Here is a 23,081-nt window from a genome sequence, read left to right on the forward strand (position 1 = left end):
TATTCACTTAGGGTGCGTAAGTTGCTGTAACAAACAACCCCCAAACTTCAGTGGCTTGACACAACCCAGATTTGTGTCTTGCTCACATGCCAGTTCCCAGTGGGTGTTTCTGGTCAGCTGTGTCCCTTGGACAGCACAGGGACCTAAGCTCCTTCCATCTCAGGCCGTCATGCTAGTCCGGGTCCTTGGAAGCATGTCACTTCAGCCAGTAGATGGGACAGAAAGGTCATGGAGGAATTCAGAGCAAGTTTTCATGGGCCATGCCAGAAAGGGTCTTTATCACCTCCCGTTTCTTCCATTGGCCTGAACGTGGTCATATGGTACATTTAGCTGCAAAGGATGCTGGGCAATGTAGTCCACCAGGTACCCAGGAAGAAGATGACTAGGGTTTGTTTAGCTTATAGTGGTCTCTACCATAAGCACTGTTTGGGGAAAAGACGGAGAACACTTGTGTCCACATGGTGAGCCTGAAAACAGGCCAGGAACAAGGAGAGGGACCTAAGTAAGCAAGTCCCTTCCTCCTTTGTCCTGTGGTCTGCCTTCCTGCACCCCTGGGATTGGGTGACCTGAGTCCTTTTTGCAAAACAAGACCTAATGTTTTTTCGGGGGGTGGGGGGGGGGGAGAGGGTAGAGGCCGTTTCTGCCTGTGTAATAACAGGTGGAAAGTCTCAAGGGCTGAAGCCCAGTTTCAAGACTGAGCTCCAACGAAGCCTTACATGAGACCTCAGGCCTCCCTGAGCTGCGCCTGAAATGGAAGCTCTACTTTCTGCACAACCAGATGGCACCTGGACCTCGGCACTCACCCGCCCCCACCCCCCTGCCCCCACCAGTCCAGGTCGATCAGCGACTCCTCCCCACACGAACCCTCTGGCTCATCTCCGTTTGGGGAAAAAATGGTAACGATAGTAACAAGAGCCAACACTTACCGACCCCTTACTCTACGTCAGGCACTGTGCAAAAATACTCTGCACATAGTTTCTTTTCCTTCTCGCGTCTCTACGAGGCAGGAAATTTTATTATTTCCCTATTCAGGCGAGGAAACGGAGACCCACCCTAACAGGGTGAGTAACGCACTCAAAGTTGCAAGGTGGCAGAGACGATGCAAGGGACAGCAGTGGTCGGATTCCAGAGCCCCCAGTCTGAACCACTCTACTACGAGCTTAGAAATCCTCCCCACCACTCTGAGTTTAAAGCCTGAAACTCGTGCCCAGTTAGCAATTCCCCCCCTCTGGCAGCTCACCTCTTGTCAAGAGTGCACGCACACGCAGCACAGCTCACTGATCTTCGACAAGGGCACCAAACACATGAACACACAAGGGGAAGAGGACGGGGTATTCAGTAAACGGTGCTCTCAAAACTGGATATTCCACAGGCTTCAAAAATCAAACCGGGCCCTTGCAGCATATACAAAAACCAACTCAGAAGGTATTAGAGGCTTACACCTAAGACCCCAAACTAAAAATGGCACACGCAGGTACACACACACACACACACACACACACACACACATTGGCACGCCCGCCTGTGCATTCACACACCCAGCACAGAGCACGTTTTGTCCGTTCTGGACACGCTAACAATTCATTCCAGTAGTCGGTCGTGCTCACTTGCCTTTGGACCTGTAACAGATGTTGACTGAGCACCAGGCACAGCCAGGCACTAACGTGGGTACCAGGGACACTATTTCAGGTACTTGCCTCTATTAAATTTCTCTTCTTATGGGGAAGACAGATCCTAAGCACAGAACACAGGAACACGAATTTTGGGGTATTGCTTAGCGCTATGAGGATACATAAATCAGGGTCAGGGTTTGGAGAGTGGTGGTGGATAGGGCTGTGTCCATCAGGGGGCTCAGAGAAGGCCCACCCCAGGGAATGAGTACTGTCGTCGATGGGCATCTTCGGCACAGCCCCATAAGGCTCGAGAAGAAAACCATCTGAGCCAGAAGAAATGGCCAACACAAAGGCCCCAAGCGGGAACAAGCTAGTTTAAGGAACAGAGGGAAGGTCCTTGTGGCTGGAAAGCAAAGAGCAAGGCAGAAGTTGCCAGAGATGGGCTCGGAGAAGTAGCCAGGGCTGCATCCCACAAGGCCCTGGGCCGTGGCAAGGAGCTGAGCTTGAATCTCCAGGCGGTAGAAGGTGCTGGATGGTTTTAAGCAAGGTAATGATAGGATCTGATTTACATTTTAATAAGATCACTCTTGCGCTCTTGTTAAATGCCAACTTATCTTGACACACTGAAAGCCTTCCTTCCAGCCCTGTTTTAAGACAGCGGGAGCAGATACCATTAACATCCAATGACAATTTGATTTGAAAACCCCACGTCTTATACGAATTACGGCAAACTTGCGTGGCAGATAACATCAACATTACCCAGCTGCCACACCAAATATCCTCACTGGGTCCTGTGCATTATGGAAACCGGAACTGAGCATATCGTCAGGCTCCGATGAGGACTAAGTTTGGCACACATTCTCTCTGTCAAGCCCAACCCTTCCTGGACCTTTCATAAGTCAGGAGAGGTGGGCACGTTTGACGTCCAGGTTGGCATTGGGTAGGCAAATGCGTGAGTTTTTCAAAATCCGTGGGCCTCTCTTTTGGAAAATTTCTTACATTTTTCCTCAACCCCATTAACATATTTTTTTTGTCTCTTGACGTAGCGGATCCCGCTGCGAACTTGAAAACGCGGCTGGATTGCTAAATTAGTCGCTTCTGCAGGTGTGCTATCCTATTACGCGTCATCCCCCCCTAAAACAAATGCAAACTGACACTGCGTCTGTAAGAAGAGTGTTAGGAGACAAAACCCTGGAAAGCGCTGAGGCTTGCAAAAAAAGGCTAAGGACGATAAAAAAGGGCTTTTCGAGCTATGTTTGGAGCAAGAAGGAAAAGGAAGGGATTGGGAGAAGATGATGCAATATTCGAACAGATGACAGTAAGAAAAGCAGAAGTTCTGTGCTTTTATCTGCCTCCACCTTCTCCCCCGAGGAACAGTCTCCAAAGCTGGAAACGATCACATACACGTGGCCGAGGATGAATTCATAAGCATTAATCGGGTACAGGGGCACAAGGGTAGCGCATCCGCCAGGGGCTGTGACTCAGGTGACTTCTGGCACCAGGCGGGCGGGTTACAAGCGTAAGGTGTGCGGGCGCAGCTGGTGGGGGCAGAGGGAGTGTAAGTGAAAGGGTCCAGCGGGCAGTGACCCCGTAGGCCGAGTGGCGCAGCCCCCCCAAAATCTTCCAGATAAGCCAGACCCTGAGTGGTTTTAGACTTGAATTGCCCAGGTTTTGTAAATGCTGACAAGAAAGGCAGAATTTGTTCAAAACAGCATGCAGACCCCCAAAAAACACCTGCATCCACGGGGTAGGCTCCACGGCCTACTACAAGAGCTGGTGGTCAGCAACAGGGCCACGAAGGGTTGCAGGAAATGTCCAGAGTTTCCAAAAGGGTTAAGGTGCATTCCCCAAAGCAGACGAGTACTGGACCCCGATTTCCGGCAAATTCAAGAACGGGGGTACTAGCGACAGTGAGCACGGCAAGAAAGGCAGGTGTGGGCCGTGTTGCCACGATGGCTTGGGTAAGGTCAGGGGCGCCTCAGAAGGCCTACCGGACCAGGAGTTCGAGCAAATCGCGGAGAAATGGCTTAAAGCTACAGCCGAGGAGAGATGTGGCAGACTTTCTAGTGATTGTAGCTACATGTGTAGCTGGTTAACCATTCAAATCCCAAAGATGCTGATTAATGGATCAACAGCCAGCAGGGAGAAAGCCTTCAGCGACTGCTAACATCTTAAGGATTTTCATCAACTCCCTTCATTTCAAGTTCTTCTGGATGAAAAACAGACGGATGGCAGAATTTTTTTTTTAAGCTGACTGATACGTGTTTACACTTCCACTATCACAAGCTGCACGGCCTTGGCCAACTCACTTCCTATCTGTGATGTTCGATTTACTTTCTGGCAAAGTGGGAGCTATAGAAGGTTCTATCTCCAATAGGTGCCACGAAGCCTAAGTGCAGAGATACAGTGAAGGGCTTGACATGGTACCTTCTCATGGATATAATGTCCCACATGTGCGGGCATCTCCCACCAGCCTTGGGACAGATAACTGAGGGGTTCAGGGTGATGTGCTGTGACGTCTGTAGGAATCAAGAGTGATTCTTAGGCATCAGTAATGCCCGTCAATGCCAACCCACTCACAGTGGTTCTCATCGGGCTTCATCGCTTAAGGCTGGCTTGGGCTCTGTTTCGAAAAGAACAATGAAAAACGACCAAGCAATCTCAGAGAGGGGTTCTGGGATGCAAAAAATTTTAAGAAACACATGAAACCCTGAACGAGGGCTGGCTCCCCACGCTAACCCAGAGACCCTGGCGGCAAAGGGCAGCCTGTGCTGGGATACGGCCCTCACAGCTGGTTGTCAGCAAAGACGTTTTGAAAGCACGTGCTCATCTCAGTCGTTGTGCAGATAAATGACATGTGCGGCGACAGGCAGCAAAATCCTGGAGAAGACCGCAGGCGTTCTGGTTCACCAGAGTCTCGGGGGGCCACTTAACGTGGCACCTTTCACGCCATGGGGACGAATTACCTCGTTAGAGGGACACAGGGGATTTCAAATCCACTTCAAGGCAACCAAGGCGATGGCTAGGGAGTCAGATTTCCAGAAGGGAACGGAGTCTCAGAGCTCGAGGCCTGGCGGATACAGTCCGGGCCACGGTCTGTCTGTTCTCACCGCAAGCAGGCTGTTCCCTTAAGCTGCAGCTGGAACGATCTTTTCAATATACGTATAGGGTTCTCGGGGTGCCTGGGTGGCTCAGTCGGTTAAGCATCCGACTTCAGCTCAGGTCACGATCTCACGGTCTGTGAGTTCGAGCCCCACGTCGGGCTCTGGGCTGATGGCTCAGAGCCTGGAGCCTACTTCTGATTCTGTGTCTCCCTCTCTCTCTGCCCCTCCCCTGTTCATGCTCTGTCTCTCTCTGTCTCAAAAATAAATAAATGTTAAAAAAAATTAAAAAAAATATATATATATATATACACGTATAGGGTTCTGTTGGTGGCCTCTAAGGATGCCAGTCTCCCAGACCCTCTTTCCCTGGTGCTTCCTTGCAGTTTATACTCCATTCCTTCCGGAGGCCTCTCTCACCTCCCTGATTAGGTCCAGTACCCCTGTCAGAGCCTCTGGTTGCCTCGATCATAATATCACCTCTAGATCGATCATAATATCACCTCTAGATCGGTCTAGCCCTCCAGGTGGGAGGCTCCAGGCAGGCAGGCACCCAGCTGTGTTCCTCCCATTACAAAGGGAGGTGACGCGTATTGGGGGCTTACTGGGTTGAGTATTACTCAGGCACGAGGAATTGCGGGGATCCTCTGAACGAGGCTCTGTCACTATTCCCATTTTATGGAAAAATCAAGTCAAAGCGGAGGCTTGGCTCCATCAAGGAAGTTGCCCGAAGCCACACAGCTTAGTAAAGGACATCTGCACGCAGAGGATTCCAGAGCTTGAACTCTTTACCTGTAGGCCAGTTGTTTCCAGAACAGGGTCCCTGGACCACCACCAGGAGCATCACCTGGGCCTCGTTAACATGCAGACTTGGGGCCCCACCCCACACCCACCAGGTCAGAAACTCTGGGCTGAGGCCTGTGGAGCTGGATCCTAACAACTTTTCCAGGGGGTTCTGCTGCAGCCTCGGGCTCGGAAACCATGCCCCAAAGCCGTATTTCCATCTTATTAAGGGTCCACGTTCTAGGCACGTAATAATATGTTTAAATAGGAAAGGGAGGAAGGCAGAGAGGGGAGCAAAGAAGGCAAACCTCTTCCAAAAGAATATTCCAAAGCAAGAAGATGATGCTGGTGGCGGGGGGGGGGGGGGGGGGGGGGTTCTGCCGAGGCTTGACCATACTTTAATCTCCAAATTGCAAAAACATTAACATTATTGATTGATCAGACATCAATCCAACAGAAATTTAATTAAATTAGAATGTGTCACCGAGCAGACCTGGCTGCATCACGCATAAATCTCAGGTAACAAGTTGACAAAGAGACAGCCCCCGCTGATGCCCGGCCTGGCTGAAGCCATCGGCCGCCATCGTCCCTTCCCCGGGCCTCCAGGGGGCCCCGCGCACGGTCACATGGATGGGACAGGTGAGACGGAGTGAGCTCCTGATTTATGGCACGCACGGAGTCCCCAGCAGCGTGGCGTCCAAGGAGTGCCTTCTCCCGCGTGATTTACCGCTGCCCTGGGCCAGCCTGCCAGCGCCGGGGGGATGCCCCTGCCCGAGTCCAGCCCTCGGCGAAAAGTGCTGACCACGGTGGCATCTCCTGGGTGAGAGGATTAGCACTCGGGGTGTCCTCACAGCAAATGTGTCCTCTGGAGGAAGCCAAGTCCTGGGAGGGAGGGCAGAGCCCTGCTCTTGTTTGGTCTGTCTGCCCTCACCTCGAGAATGTATTTTGGTGGCAGTGAGCAGTTGCACCTGCTGTCCCAGAAACAGGGCTGGAGCGGCCCCAGAGCGCTCCGGCCTCAAGGCACACGTATCCTCAATTTGCCCAGCTCCGGCTCGCCCCGGGCAGGCCAGGGGCATTGGCACCGGGGACAGGGCAGAGCACGCTGGGAGGCCCCCGTGCCTGGGGAGGTCCCAACGCTTTGGGGGAAGGGGAAGGGGGTGGCTGAGGACAGGATAATCCAGGGGGCAGAAAAGAAACCAGAGAAGTGAGTGCCTCAGGGAGCGTTATAAATCACGCGGGCTATTCTTGTCCTGGGTCAGTAAGGCTACAAGGAGGAAACCCTTCTAATGGAGATCTCTTGTACTTAATCCTCCTGTTTTCTCTGATTGCCTTCAATCGATGGCAGGCTCGAACCGCCTTCTTCATAGCCATCTTCCAGCTATGAAAGCATGCCGCCGTAGGGACAAGCAGATGTTCGGGAGAAGCTCCAGGCTGCCCTCATGCTAGCAGGCATTTATTCCTTAACCCCATTCATGGTGTTTCCCAGGCAGCCAGGCCTTGCTCTAAAGCAGAAGTCTGGAAGCTACAGCCCCGCAGGCCCACGCCGGCCCGCCACTTGTTTTTGTCAATAAAGTTTTATCGGAACATAGCCATGCTTGCCCGATGGCCTATTGTCTATGGCTGTTTTCGCGTCACAAGCTTCTCTGTGGTCGCAGGGAACGTGTGGGCCGCAAAGCTGAAAACGTTTAACAACCGTACCTTTGCGGAAAAAGTGCGCTGACCCGGAGGCTCAAGAAATGGAGACCGGCTAAGAACAGGGCACGCAGAACGCAGCATGTAGCTTGGGACTTAGATCAGGGCCTGAAGACGGCTTCTCCCATCTATTAGCTGTATGGCCTTAGGTGAGTCCAATTACCTCTCTTAGCTTCAATTCCCTCCCCTGTAAAGGGGGAGAATCAAATTGTCTACTCTCCTGAACAATATGAAGATAAAATACGCTACGGCATGAAAAAATGGTCACGGCAGAGGCAGGCACTTTTACACACGGGGCTTCATTCAAGCTCACAAGTCCCCCCCATAATAGGTACTCGTGTTATTCCCATTATACAGACACCCGTTAGCTGAGATTCAAAGAGTTAATAACATAAATATGCCATCTCAACCTTACTCAGAAATGCAGAGTCAGCTTCTTCTCTTCCCCATCCCCCACCCCACCAGTGTATTTGTAAAGAAAGACATTTCATCACACGACCGACCAGCACTGGCATTTTTCCGGGACGTGCTTACTGCTGGAACGTGAAGGATGTCCCAATAGATCATGTGAGCGAGGGAGATAGGAACACTGGTTCTGAGGAAGTAGGAACTTCCTTCAAATGTCCCTTTCCTTTGTCCTCTGAACCCCAACAGTCGGCCCGGTTGGATCCTTGCCCACAGGGACGCCCATCCGCCTTTTCCTGGCAGAGCTGGTCAGTGGGTGCAGGGCAAGGCACGGTGCGGGGCCGCAGCTGGGGGCATGGCCAAAAGGGTGTCTCACCTCACAGGGGCTAGAGAAAGCGTTAGGGAAGCACAGGACCATAGGGGTGACATCGAGTCCCACAGTGAGCTCCCTTCCAGAAAGCAGGGTCTTGTCTTCCTACACTAGGCAAATACCATCACCGATGACAACAGCCAACATTTGTTAATTTGCTCTTGCCAGGTGCTGTGTCAAGCCCAATTTAATTAATTCTCACGACAACCCAGTGGTGTAGGTTTTATTATTCTCTCCATTTTCTACTAAGAAAATGGAGATTAAACGACTCAACGTATTATAGGAAGGGGATCCGCGATCCCACTGTCCAATATGGTGCTCGAAATGGATGGATAGATGACACAGAGCTATGTGGCTCCCGAACTTGTGCTCTCTACCACTATGCACCACTGTTTCTTATTCATCTTTGTATTCTGAGAACCCAACGCGGCGGGAGGCACTCTGATTATTTGATTTACTGCGAAAGGACAGAAGACTGGAATCACAAACACCAAGGTTTCTTTCAGGTCTGTTACCAGCTGGGCAAGACACATTATGGAGATAATGGTATCTACCTCCTGTGGTGGCCACGAAGAATAGAGAAGGGAGGGTGGATGGATGGGTGGGTGGGTGGGTGGGTGGATGGATGGGTAAAATGTGTTACCTAACGCTTGGAAGATAGCAGGTGGTAAGTGGAAGCTACCATCAGGGTCATGTTCATTAATGTCACACCATCCCCAACCAAATTATCCTGGTAACTCTTGCAGATGTTTGTTGAACAAATTCCTAGGTAAGTGTCATTTTACAGGTCCATGTTCAGTGGACTTTCCTACTGGCCTGCTTCCTGATCACTGTCATTCTGCCGAGGGAGAAGGACACAGCAAGGGTAGGGTGGTGAGACAGAAGGAGTATCTTTCTATGTTTTACAACAGAGCTTCTATGCCTAGGAATCTGAATTTTTTTTTCTTCTTCTTTCCCTCTTATCTCACGGATCCTAAAAGATCCAGGGAAATCACAAGGAGCTTGGCAGAATTCTCAACTGCAAATTTTCCACATGCTCTGGGTTAAAAGCAGAGGGTTAAGAAAGCTGAGATTGAATAAACAAAGATTTTCAGACGCTATTACCCAGGTCATCATGCCTTATTTCTGGGGGCACCAGGGCGTTCGTTATTCCCCTTACTTTGCACACATAAAAACCTGAGACTCAGAGATACCCTCTGCTTCTCCTAGGATGTCTGGCAAGTGGCCACGTCAGGAATGGAGCATGACAGGTGGTCCATTTCCTCCTTTATTGTTGTGTATTATCAGGTTTTCCATAATAGGTGCAATTCATGTTTATTACGAGAGGAAAACACTTGTAAAAAGATGACACAAGGAACACCATAAACAACTTTGGGCGGGGGGGGGGGGCTTGTCCTCGTGAAGCACGTCCTTGCAGGAGACAAGATGTGCTTCCTAGTAGGCAAAGAACCCACAGCCCCCTCCCTCACTTCTCCCCTAACTCAGCAGGTCTTCTGTCCTTTGCTCTAACATCGTTTATAAGGAGCCACTCTGCGTAAGTGTCCACATTCATTCTTACAGGAAAGCTCCCACAGCAAAGACTCCCAGCCAGCCCTCAAGTTGGAAGAACTAGAGTACATGGAAAATCGACCAACTGCCATCAGACCCCCAGCAATTCCGCTCCCAGAAGTCTACCCAAGAGAGATGAAAACGCGTGTCCACGCAAACATTCACAGAAGTAGCATTCACATTAGTCCAAGAAGTGGAAATAACCCAAGTACGTACCGACCGGTGAAGAAACAAATGAAATATGCTCCAGCCGTACGATGGCGTATTACTCGGCAATAAAAAGGAACAAGATACTGAAACAGGCCACATAATGGATGAGCCTCACAAACACTACACGCTAAGTAAAGAAGCCAGTCTCAAAAAGCATGTGATTTATGATTCCATTTACATGAAATGTCCACAAAAGGCAAATCTATAGAGCCAGATTAAGTGGTTACTGGGGGCTCGGAGGGAGGGAAGGAATGGGGGTTGACTGCTAAGCGGTAGGGGGGGGCTTCCTTTTGGGGTGATGAAAATGTTCTGAAAATCAGAGTGATGGTGGCACAGCTTTATAGATGTACTAAAGCCTATTAAATTTTACTCCCTAAACAGGTGAATTCCACAGTATGTATATAAATTATACCTCAGTAAAGCTACTTAAAAAGAACAACAACAACCTGCCACGGGAAGGATGCCAGTGTTAGAGGTGGGTCAATCCAGCCAATCAGCGATGAACAGGCATGTTCCCAGGACCAGCATGGACAAAACATCATTCCTGTCCTTATCGAGCTTGCATTCCGGAGGAGAAGGACAGACAGTGAGTGCAGAAATATATACACACTGCGAGTTGGAATAAGAGAACGGGGAAAAAAAACAAAGCCGAGTAATGGGCTATAGAGTTGGGGATGCTTTTTTCTGTAGTGCCGAGGAAAGCTTTCTGATAAAGTAACTTTGTGAGCAGAGAGCTGGAGGGAGAAATGGAGGGAACAGAGGTGACACCTTCCAGGCAGAGGGGACAGAAAGTGCAAACGCCCAGAGGCTAAAACATGCTTATGGAGAAACAGCTATGTTTCACTGAAGAGGTGACGTTAGAGCTGGGCTTTGAAAGGTGAATAGGAGCTCCCTGGCATCTACCCCAGGCGGTTCTCAGAGAAGAACTACCCGGAGGCTCTTTATAGGTCTTCGCGGCTCTGAGCATTGGCTCATGCAGTTCTGAGCAAGCTGTGGGTTCCCAATAAGCACAGAAGAGGACATAAATGCATAAATGAGGACCCCAGTTTTCCATAAGGTCTGGGAGAGTGACAAGGGCATCTAAGCGCTTTAGCACCACACCAACAGCCCATTTTCCTGGGACATAGCTCCTGTTCCCCCAACCCCACCTCAAAGTGCTCGATGGTATACTCTGCCGTTGATTTCTGGACATGCGCAGTGCTTCAAGCCCTGGTCTAGCCTAGACCAAGAGCACACAGGGATTCATACACATTCTCCTCTGGGCAGCAACTGAACCCTTTTTGTTTCTTTGCCCAGTACGCTCGCATGCACTGATAAAGGCAGGTATGCTTTCCTTGGCTCCCATCTATTCAGGAAGAGTCCCGGGGTGCCAAATCCAAGGAGGGGGGCACTAAGGACATCCAACAGCACAACTGCCATTCTGGAATGTGACTCCTCTCTCCTCACCCCCCACCCCAGGCAGGGTAAATGCTGGACACAGCCACCACAAGCCTCCCCTAACAGGAAGGACAAATTCCCATCCTCTCATTGGATCTCACACTAGTATATAGACCAGATGGATGGTTCCCTTGGCAAAGAGTCGGGGAGACTGTAAAAAAGAGCTCTCAGCCTATGCCAGACAATGCCCGACAAAAGGAGAGAGAACAGGCATCCATCCACAGCCTTGCACACCCTGGACGGTTCAGGGCACACAGACCTCAGCCACTCCCCTGAGCTCGGGCTTGGGGAAAGGGCACGGGGTGAGGTGTCTTTATGACATTATTGATCAATTCTCTACCTGCAGTTAAAAACCATGCCCAGACAATAAAAATAAGTACTTAACCGTATCGCAGCTCTAGCGGCTAAAATGGATTTTACACTTAAAGACACAGCTGATCCGGGTGAGGCTTTTAATGGCATGTTTGAGTTTTAAATGAAAAAAAAAAAAAAAATCAAATCTTTGAAAAAAATTAAATGAGAAATCACCACCGTTGCTCTTCATGGGGTCCTTCTCATGACATCTGCAGACCCAGGGGACTGGGGGTTATGGTTTATGAAGCATCGGGCGGGGAGGAATCAGCTAGGAAGCGTACTTGAGAAAGGTGGGCATTCCTGCGTCTGTAAGGAGAGGGAGAATGAACAAGAAAAAGGGAACAGGGGAACGAAGTGGAATAGAATATCTCCCTGAAGGAGAGAGGCAGGAGCGAGGAGGAAATAAAAGCAGGTATGAAACGGGGCCAGAATTATTTGTCGTCTTTAAACTAGAGATCGGCGGCCCCTCCCTCATCCAGATCTTTCCAGATGGTGCAGGAGAAAATAGCCCCACTGGAAACCTTAATGCATGTTGTTATTTACTTCTTTGGGGGAAATTACCCCTGCCTGGTTTATACTATTGGTGTTTATAAAAAAATGCCTATTTCCCCTGCCAAAGGCACAGATTATGTTTGACGGGTCCATATATTTCCCTCATACATCCCTCATATCTCCATCCTTCATGCATATTAGTTGGTAAGAGATGGTTGAGAGAGTTGCTGGTTGGCGGGACAGACAAATGAGAAAAGGTTATTGCTAAACCCACAGCCAAAGAGAAGGGACTGGGGCTTCTCGGGTGCTTTCTGACAGGTGCCATTGTGTTTCCATTCGATCCCCACAAAAACTCAATGAAGCTGAGATGGGGCGCGAGGAGAATGAGACTCTGATGTTAAAATACCCCGGCCCAAAGGGCAACGTTGCATTAGTGTTGCACATTGCAGTCTGTCTGTCTGTCCGATTCCACATCCCCTTTCCCTTCTGCAGATGGGAGGGGAACAATTGGAGCTTTCTTCACCACGTTGCCTCCTGCCACCTAGCGTGTTTTGCTAGGGAGGGAGGAAAGCCCTGAGCGCAGCTGTGCCCCAGACCTGCCTTTTGGGAGCAAGAAGGGCCCCCTCACGATCAGGCAGTCAAGGTCAAGAGTACCCTTCACCTCAGAGCATGTGGCCATATGGGGGGAGGTCTGAAAGCCAACGGGCATGACCGACCGTGGTCAATTACGTGCCCTGGCAATTAGAAACGTGTGGACCACCCAACGAGGATCAGAGCCCCAAGCCATGCTTTCTAGACACTGCGCTGGTAACGCGGCCGATGACGGCAGCACGCGCAGATGGCTTCCCCGGGCACCCCGACCAAAGCATTTCTAGAAGTCTCTTTTCCATGGCCATGGGCAGCTCAGCTGGGTCCCTTCTCTTCGCCTTCGTGGAATCTCATCAAAAACTGAGACTTTCAGTTACAAGAACAGGAAAGAAGCTAACAGGGATGGATTGCCTGCACTCTGGTGGCTGTGATATGACTTAGTGCAAATATTAGCTTTTTTAAAATTAAAAGTTACACGTAAGTGTGTCTGACTAGGAGGAACTTTCTAAGGGATGAAGATATTCTCAGCTGTCATAAGGGTGTGCGTTATGTGGGGTGCGTCCATTCATCAAAGCTGCACAGCTGAGATGTGTGCCTTTCAGTGTCTGTGAGTTTTACCTAAAATACTATAAAAGTAAATAATAATGAAGGGTGGGGGGGGGATTATTAGGAGCATGACAGGGGCGCCTGGGTGGCTCAGTCGGTAAAGCGCCCGACTTCGGCTCAGGTCATGATCTCATGGCTCTTGAGTTCAAGCCCCACGTCAGGCTCTATGCTGACAGCTCAGAGCCTGGAACCTGCTTTGGATTCTGTGTCTCCCTCTCTCTCTGCCCCTTCTCCACTGGCACTCTCTCAAAAATAAATATATGTTTAAAAAATTTTTTTAAAAAAGTATGGCAGAGTGTTAAGCATTATTAAAGCTACATGGTGAGAACACATGGGTCATACTTGAAGACAGAATTCTAAGATGACTCCCAGTGACCCACACCTTTGTAGAATCCCCTCCCCTTGAGGGGGGGGAGTGGGCCTAGGAATGTGATAAGTGTCATTCCTATGATTATGTTATACTCTGTGGCAAAGGGATTTTACAGATGTAATTAAAGTCCCTGACCAGTTTGACTTTGAGTTCATTAAGAGAGAGATTATAGTAGGTGGGCCAGACCTAACCAGGTGAACTCTCAGAAGAGCACTTAGGCCTTCCCTGAAGCCAGAGACTGAAAGCAGGAGGATCTGGACAAAACAAGCCTCCGTGAGTTCTACAGCTGGAAAAGAAAGGAATTCTGCCGACAACCCCCTGAGCTTAGAAAAGCATCTCCAACTTCTGATGAGAGCCCTTTGTAGATTTAGGAGACCCTGCACAGGGGACCCAGGCAAGTCATGCCCAGACTCCTGACCCACGAAAACTCTTGGTTAATAAATGGGAGTTGTGTTGAGTTGCTAAATTTGTGGACATCTGTTACATAGCTCTAGGAAACTGACACACTACTCCATTTACTCTGTGCGGGTTTGAGATTTTCCATAATAAAAAGACACCAAATAAAGGGCGCGAGGGCACTGGAGACAGTACAGAATCGTGCTTAAGGGCAGGGACATAGATTTGAATCCCAGTCGTACTCCTCTCTTACTCGGTGTTCCTGGAAAATGTACTCGTTCTCCCTGGCCCTCAGTTTCTTCGCCATCAGAGTCAGAAGGCCAAGGGCATCCTCTCCCAGGATAGTTGTGAGGCTAAGACTGGAAGATTTGGAGAGTCAAGGTGTTCGGTGAGAGAACGCATGCCACGGTCATAAGGATGACAAGATGACAGTGAGGGAGTGGATGTGGAGTCACATAGCAGAGGGCTCCTGTCACTGATTTCCTAGCTCACCTTAGGCAACGAAGCCTGTCATCCCCGTGGCTCGGCATCTCCATCACTGCATTTTTTTTTCATGTGATTTCCTATAAGTGCTCGCGTGCGCCAGCTTGAAGAGATCCGCCATAAGGGTTTCGTGTTACTGAGATTGATGTCCATAGCCACCTTGAAGGCCTTTTCTGGGCTTCTGGCTGCGAAAGGTCAAGTGCAACCCACACCTGTCACAGGTGATGATCCCCGCCTCAAGGACATCAAGCATTTGTGACAAGGAGAAGTCCCCAGAGCGTTTCAGGGCTTCGGGGAACAAGGATACCAGCAATGGTTGAAAGGACCCACGGACGGAACAGCTGTAATTACTGTAATTTGAACTTGGCATTGGTCAGAGCTGTCAGCCACGCTCCTCTTCTTGAAGAAAAGGTGCCAAAGGATCATTTTAATGACCACGAGGGCTCTGTGGTATGTGGCAGCTGAAAGATGTCCCTTTAAGAGCCCTAGGACCCAGCAGCATGGGCTCGGGGAGAGACTGAGATCAAAGTCTGGCTCCTCTCCCCGCAGACATGATTTGCTGGACACAGACCTCCGGGTGGATGTTCCGTCACTGAGCAGGTCAGGACCAGCCTGATCAGGTTTGCACAGCACAGAAGAGCCCAGCTTCCGGTAGCCCAGCTCTCTTGGTAGAAAACGTCATTTGCCCCATATTCCCTTCCAGCCTAAGCAAACTACCCTGAAAACCTTGTGTCGCTCCAAGGAGGGAACCAAACATTCACCGCGTTCCTACCATGTGCCAAGCGTGGCCAACCACCTTATGTGCGTTTGCTTCCTTCACGGTATGACTGGATTTATCGTCTTAGTCTCCCCGGACTGTCCCTTCACCTGGAAGTACTGATTTACGCCTCGTTTGTTGTGGGAGTTTTTACCACCTGCCCGGCATTCAATGGAGAAAAGCGACTTATTCGAAAAAGAAGCAAGCACACAGAAGTAGACATCATTAACCCTCTTTGGTAGATAAGGACACTAAGGCTTAGAGCACAGCTTGCCAGGGCCTCAGAGTTACCGCGTGGGAAAGTTAAACCTCAAACTTTGTCCCTTAAGACTCCCGAGCCCTCGTCCCCACTCCCCTGCACGCCAGCTTGCAAGAAAGAGCCAGTAACCGTCACAGGTAACCCTGAGCGGGGATGGACTGTGCGCGCTTCTGCATCACCTGTGCTTTACAAGCCCACAAAGAAGATTTTCATTTCTCTTTTGTACAGATGAAAGAATGAGCCCGAGCCTCGGGGGGCTTACGAACCTGCCCAAGGTCACACGGCCCAGAGTGGCGGGGCCAGAACTTGAGACTGGGCTGCTTGTTTCCGGGCTCTGCACCGTGAACAGCTGTGGGGTCCCAGCAGAGAAGAGGAAAACACACATCATCAGCCACAGGGACGAACAGTGTGGTAAGTCCTCGGCATGGCAATGGTGGGGTGTCTTCGTGGGCAGAATCTTGGGGCGTACGATCTCGCCTTAACTGTGTCCCACCCGTGCCCTGTCCCAGCATACCCGTGTGCCCTATGTGCGTATCATCCGCACGCGTCACCCTGTGTATATTTCTAAGCGTGGCTGCACTTCATCCCAGGGCCCCATTCCAGGATGCACCATCCCGGTGGCTCCTGCTCGCGCATCTCTGTACCACCCCCATGTGCCAATGTCACTTCCCTGTGTCCCCTCTGATGCCCCGTCCCAGTGCACCTGCGTTCCATCCCAGGATATACCAGTGCACAGAGGGTTCTGTCCCACCATTGCAACACACCTGTATTCTGTCCCAACACGCCAGTCTTCCATCCCTGTAAGGGCTCCATAAAATCAAGAACCATAACCGTTTTTGCTGGATATGTTGCAGGAACTAGTGAATGGTTCCTTTCCAGTGTCTGAACAGGCATCAGTTCTAAGACCTGCCTTGGCACGACGGTTCCTTTCCGTGGCTCCGCACTTGAATGGAATTTGCCGGGAAGGTGCCATCATTACAGGCTTTAATAGCTGCACTTGCAAGGGATCAACTCCCTGCTGACAGAGGGAATCCTCGGTCTCTCTCCCTAGAGCCGAGCCAGCTCGCCTGAAGCTGAGAGAGAAGCAAGCCGGTTGTGCAGACCACAGCACTGGGTGTTTGGAAACGCCTTCTACCCTGTACCCCAGGCAGGATTTGGCATTTCCTTCACAGGAAAAGAAAGAAGGAGAAAGGCTACTCCATACTAATGTCGGTGCTGGTACTTCCTATCAAGGATTGAATTCTTTCATTTGTTGGCATTGTCGACTCAATTGGAGACATGAGAAAATCGATGGTGGGAGAAATTATCGCCAGGCTCAGACAACAGAGATGGGGCCGGGATCTGAACCACTTTTTCACGGTCCTACACTACTTTCCACAGGTTTGGGATGGGCAAAGGGATTAGGAGGCCAGCTGCTGGTGAGAAAGCACACTGGCGTGTCTAAAATCAGAGGACACCACAGAAGCTGGCACTAAGCCTCCCCTTTGGGTCAAGCTCTAGGGCATAATATTAATAGAATCCGTAGCCTGTCCCCAAATACACCTTGACTGCATTGCTTGGTCTGTCCAAGACGCTACCTCTCAGAACCTTGATTTCAGATACAGTAAACTTGTGACTATTCACACATCGGAGCCAGTACGTTGAAGACCCATGCCACGCAGAAGGGACTGCTCAAATTCCCCAATTAGTAACATGTTGTCGGTTTCAATTCTTTTCCAGGTAAAGCTGGGCAGGCGGAATTCTCAGCTGAGGTGAAAGACATTTTTCTTCCCACTCTTTTACAAAATATATTTTTAATTGGTTCGGATTAAAAAAAAAAAAAAAAGCCAACTCCAAGGGCAAACTGGTATGACCCAGAATGGGACAAGCAGAGGAGGAAGGAGAAAGGAAAGAGGAGAAGGTTCCTCCTTCAGGCCATGGGTCAAGAGTGTGGACACTGTTTATACAGGAGAAAAAGTACCCAAAGCCAGGTGATGTGCTCTGTTTTGTACCTGGTACTCAGAAGTCCCATCAGGTTTCTCCTTGGGAAGAGTGTATGAGGATCAGGGTGGGGTGAGGGCTTGGAGCTCTATATGGGATGGAACCTCAGGGGCCACGGTCAGAGCTGGAATCGGACAGGACTGGCTTGGAGGGGTGACATCAGTGTATCGTGAACCAAAGCGTGTGTTTCACCCAAGAGTGGACCTAGAAGGCAGGTTTAGCAGAGGCTATTGGGTGTTCACCAAACCCTGGTTCCCCTCTCTTCCTGGGAAAACAGACTACATTTCCCAGCATGCTTTGCCCCTTAAAAGAGGGTCATGCGACTCAGTTTTGGCCAATAGCATGTGAGTAAGGTAAATGATGTCATTTCCAGTCTGGTTCCTTAAGTCTCCGACTTGATCCTTTTTAGAGTTGTGGGGCAAGCCAGGTAAGAGCTTCCAAGTCAAGCATAGAAAAGAGAGCACACTTTCAGGGAGCCTGGACATGGCTACACAGACAGGGAGAACCTGGCTCTTGTCCACTGTGTATGGTCCCAATAACCACCATGAAGACTGCCCCATCTCACACACACACCTCCAGATCTTTCTACCTCTTCCTGTCCCTGACCATCCCATGCATGCATGCAGACAGTTGTCCATCCACCCATCCATCCACCCCCCCCCCATTCATCCACCAACTCACCCATTCATCTACTGAGCCACCTACCCACCCATCCATCCCTCCACTCATCCATCCATTTGTTCATAAACACGAGTATCTTCTGCATCCCAGATCCAATGTCAGCCCCGGCCCCAGCATGGTGAACAGCAGAATGGGTGCACCTTGAGAAACACCCACCTGGACAGGAGGAGGAACTGTCACAGGAAGGTGCTACCACGGGAACAGGGAGCAACCTGCTAAGACTTTGGGAAAACTGCTCGGGCACAAGACTGAAGGTCAGTGTGGAGGCGGGCAAGACTGAAGACACAGGATGGGCAATGAAAGCAGAAAGTGCTGGGTCATGGGATCAGGTCCGTGCAGGGCCAGGAGAAGAAAGGGAGATGTGGGAAGTGTTTCTAAGCGCCGAGGGCCAGACCAAAGGACAAGCTTCTTATTAAAGAGACTTGACTCACTTCAGGTCTGAGCTGGACCCGTCCTGGTTGCCTGCAGCCCCTCCTCCCGATGCGGGGAGACCACAGTCATATGACAGTTTCATTTCCCTCAGAACATTCTTGGCACTTTCCTTCTTCTCTTTTTCCCCTCTCTCTGGGGGCTTGTATCCTTCTGCAGGGGAAGCGTGGCATGCCAAGCTCTGGCCCCTCTCCGGCATCCGGGAGGAGCCTCACAGCTGCCTTCTGCCCCCAACCTGAGATCTCGATGAGGCAGGAGAGACTGGAAAATCGGCGAGCTGGTCTCTTACAAAATCTGATCCGGCTGCTGGAGGCCAAGCGATGCCATCAATTGATTAAAACCCAGCCTGCCAGCTTCCTGCTCGATAAGGGAGCACAGCCCTGACCGGCAACTGTCAGCCCACCACCTAGGTCACCACCAGCGCCTCCCCACCTGGCATCAGACTTCCCGTGCTCACTTCCACACTGCAATGAAGCTCTGAGCACGCTCTCAGGGAAGCATCCCTCCCTTCCCCAGGATGGGGTGGCAGCTTGCAGGAGCTGGTCACCAGGATACCAGCGCCCCGCCGGGCAAAGCCGCCTGTCCCCACAGACTGGGGGAGGCACACAGGGCCTGCCAGGTCCCGCGGGGGCGCGCGTGATTCCTTCTTCCTTCCTCCCATCCAGAAACGTGCAACGGGACGTCTGTGGGCAAAGGCTGCGGGAGGCAAAAGGGATACGATGGGGCAGAGGGGGAGGGGAGGAGGGCAAGCGGCGGGAAGGGACAAATCCGCGGTCTGTGCCCTCCCCGAGGGCGTACGCTGCCCGTTAAATCCAGGTGAAGCACGGAGGGGGAGAAATGCATAGGATCGTGAGGGCAGGAACTGGACAGGAGTGACCCCTTCGCTGCAGAAGTGACAACCAGGCACGAAAATAAGCGTGTTCTCTGTTCTAGCAGAGGCGAAAGGAGATGCACAGCGCCTGCTACAAGAGGGAGTCTCCACACACAGGAAGGCCTCGGGGCCCCCGAGGCAGGGTCGGGTCCCCATCCTGGCGGTGCTGTGTCGTCTACAAGCACTGACATGCTGGGCTTCGCTGGCCGTGCCCGCGACTGGCCTCGCGGAACAGTGGCCATCCTGACCAACTGGACAGGGATGGGTGAGGATGCTCCCTGGATGGGGAGGGGCTGCTGCTGAAAAGGCTCAGGGCAGCAAAGGCAGGCGCCAGGCACTGCCTCGGGTGCTTCCCACCACTGGGAAGTCACCTGGCAGTCCTCATGAGGCCAGTTGTTAATACCCTCACTCCACCCTGGGGACGGTGAGGCCACGAGAGGGTTAAGGGGCCTGCCCACTGTCCCCTAACAAGCAAGCAACAGGACCAGGGCCAAACTCCAGGTCCCCTGAAGCCAAACGACTCCCTTCTTCATGAGGCGACTGATGATGAGGCTTGGGGGGCACGGGAGATGCTCCTAATTCCTCTGAGACTGTGACTCCGGGAACCACTCTCCCCTCTGACACTGGAGCCAGAGGGCTCAAGTCCTCACTGACTGAGACGGGAGCCCAGGTCCTCAGTGAGAGAGGAGCAGAGCAGGAGATCTGCGGATGACCTCAGAAGTGACTCAGCCCTTCTGGCCACAGACACGTCTGCTGGGCGTTCCCCAGGCGGAGTCCTCACCGAGGGTCAACCAGGTTCACGCTTCGGTGGCTCTTGGTCCCTGCTCTGGTGGGCGGTGAAGGGGCCCGACCCTACGTGCAGCAAGGATACAGGAGAAGCCTCCCCCTTGAAAGCCCCCCGGAGCACATTCCCAGCAGCAACCAGGGCCAGGTGGCTGCCATGAAGGTGGTGATGGCCCCTCCTGGTCCCCTGGCCACTCCAGGTTGGAGCTGAGTTGTGAAAGAAGAGACAACTGGCCCCTTTGTGGCTAGGCTCCACAGGATATATACTGGGCAGAATATACCGGGTGGCTGGTAGCTGGGACGGGTAACTAGCTAGGGGCGTGTGTGTGTGTGAATGTATTTCTATTAAAAGCTACTTGGCCAGACAAAGGTTTAGACCAACAGAGGCAACACGTGTAGCTGAACAAAATTTACAATCAAGCAGACCTGAATTTGAACCTTGGATCGGCCCCTTGAAGGCTCCCCTAACTCTGGGACAGCTACTCGACTTTCCTGAGCTTCGATTTCTTACCGACAAAAATGGATAGGATACTTCTTGGCCTTAAAAGCTTTTATGGAAATTAAACCCAATAAGACACGCAAGAATGTAGTGCGAGACCTGGCATACAGTAAACACTCAGTTAAAGCCACTTTCTTCCAGGAACAGTGATCTTGTGTTCAAAGTCAATTAACCCCATCTCTGCCACTGACTAGCTGTGTGCTCCTGGGCAAGCGTCTTCACCTCTCTGTGTCTCAGCTTACTCGCATCTCAACAGACATAATAAGGATACGTACTTCCTAGGATTGAGGAGTAGAAAAGTTAATACTTTTATGGTGCTGAGGACAGCGATCGGTACGTAATAACACTGCCTTTTCCATTTATACCACCATGTATCATTATTTTATCTCTTTTTTTTTTTTTTTTTTTTTTTTTAAGAGAGATGGCCTGAATCTCTCGACAGGCTGCGTACTCCTTGAGAACCCGGGCTAAGATCTGTCTTCCGAGCATCCCTCTCAGAAGGTAGCACATGAAAAGAGTGCTAAAAACGCATGGTGATTAGGTGTCGAATTTGGTCCGGGAGCACAAGCCGATGCTCTGAGACAACAGAAATGTATCACAACCAGGCTCGTTTCGAATCTCTTGCGAAAATTTTAGAGCCGGTGATTCCAAAGCATCCTCTCATGACACTTGTGGTGCGTGTTGTTAGAGTAGCACAATCTGTCAGGGGCCTCCCTCCAAAGGACTTACAGCAACTCAAAGCAGCCCACAGAGTTCGCGTCCGGCCGCACAAAAGTAGGCTGGGAGCGATCCGCGGCCGGCCAGCGGCTGGCACAGAGGAGGCGAATGAATTAGCAAATTAGCAGAAAGGACTTCGGCCGAAAGACGAATAAAACGTCCACTCGACGCTGGGGCAGATTCTGAACTGCTAGCAGCCTGCGGGATTCCCACAGACAGGAAATGTGGACCACCATGGAGAATAGGCAGGAATTTTGGAAACATGTATTGATTGCTCCCACCCGCATCAGAGAGAAAGGAAAAGGTCAGAAGAGAGAATAAACCCTGATTATAGAGTGTCTCGAATGACTGTCCAATAACTATCGCTTCTCTGCTCACCCGTGACCTTCCCTTGCCAGATCAGGGACCTCTGGTTCCGTTTGGGGCTCATCTCTCGTGATTTTTAGAGGCAGTGGTGCAGTTATGGGAAAGAGGAGTGCTTCTGGTCCCTCTGTGATTCAAAATACTTAACCACAGAGTAAGAAAAGTGAGGTTTACGTAAATAAACTTTTCCAAAATGGATATTTTCATTCATCTGTTGAAAAAGGTTTGAAGGTCGCACCACATTCACTTTGATAATTTAAGTAATTTTTTAAAGTCACAGGACAATCTGAGGAAATGCAGACAGAAGCCGTATGTTTATCAGAACTGAAACCCAAACATACAATTCTTCCACCCAGAGACTGATTTCCTTTACTTTCAGGACCTAGGTTAGAGAAAACATGAGCTCCGTGAGACAGAAAAAAGATTCTTCATCCTAAGAGGGTTCAGGAGGCAAAGATCTTTAGTTAATGCTGAGTCAACCAAATGAAATAGCTATCATTACAGCAGGACTTATCAGTACCTTTAATATCCAATTGCTGATAAGCTTTATAAATTTCCAAAAAGGAGACAGAACATGAAATACTTCTCAAATTCTCTGGCCCCCAGCTATTATCATCATTTAGGAAAATTGTTACATATCCTAAAACAAGTAAGTCCTAATTGCTACTCACTCTGGGTGAGCTAGAGCAGCCTGGGTGAGAAACAGGTTTTATCCCAAATCAATGCTTATACTGGCTTCAGGACATTTGCCTAAGTCTTTGACAGGCCCCTCCACCCCCTACCAAGTGCATTTCCAGTAGACCAGTGAGCATATTTTAAGCAGTCCATCCTAAATATGCTGCTCAGATTTGGTGCAGATTAATTCTTTGTGTGAGGGCGGGGAGGAGAGGAGAGAGGAATTAAAAGGACTTCAAGTTCTTCTCCTTTCTGCAAAGCACATCTCTTAAAATCGTCCTAAGACATTGTTTCATCTGCTTTCATGAAGACTTTTGAACCAGGGACCGTGTGAGGGCACAACACCCAGCTGTCAATGCTAAGTACATGTCTAATGATGAGCCACCAACAAAAAAACAAAACAAATGGACGTAAAAGAACAGAAATGACTGAAAGGAGGAGTGTTTCCTGTTTGGGACAACTCTGGAATTATCGTAACATGAAGAAAAAGAACAAGGAGGAGCCTCTTTACCCATGTGAAATCGACTCCAAAGGTATGAATAATTCTCAACGCACCCTTTGGGGAAAAATCCTATTTTATGACTTCGTATGCAAAAGGTTGATGTGAAGGGAAGGAGAA

This window comes from Panthera leo, chromosome E2, assembly GCF_018350215.1.
Source record: "Panthera leo isolate Ple1 chromosome E2, P.leo_Ple1_pat1.1, whole genome shotgun sequence".
NCBI lineage: Eukaryota > Metazoa > Chordata > Mammalia > Carnivora > Felidae > Panthera > Panthera leo.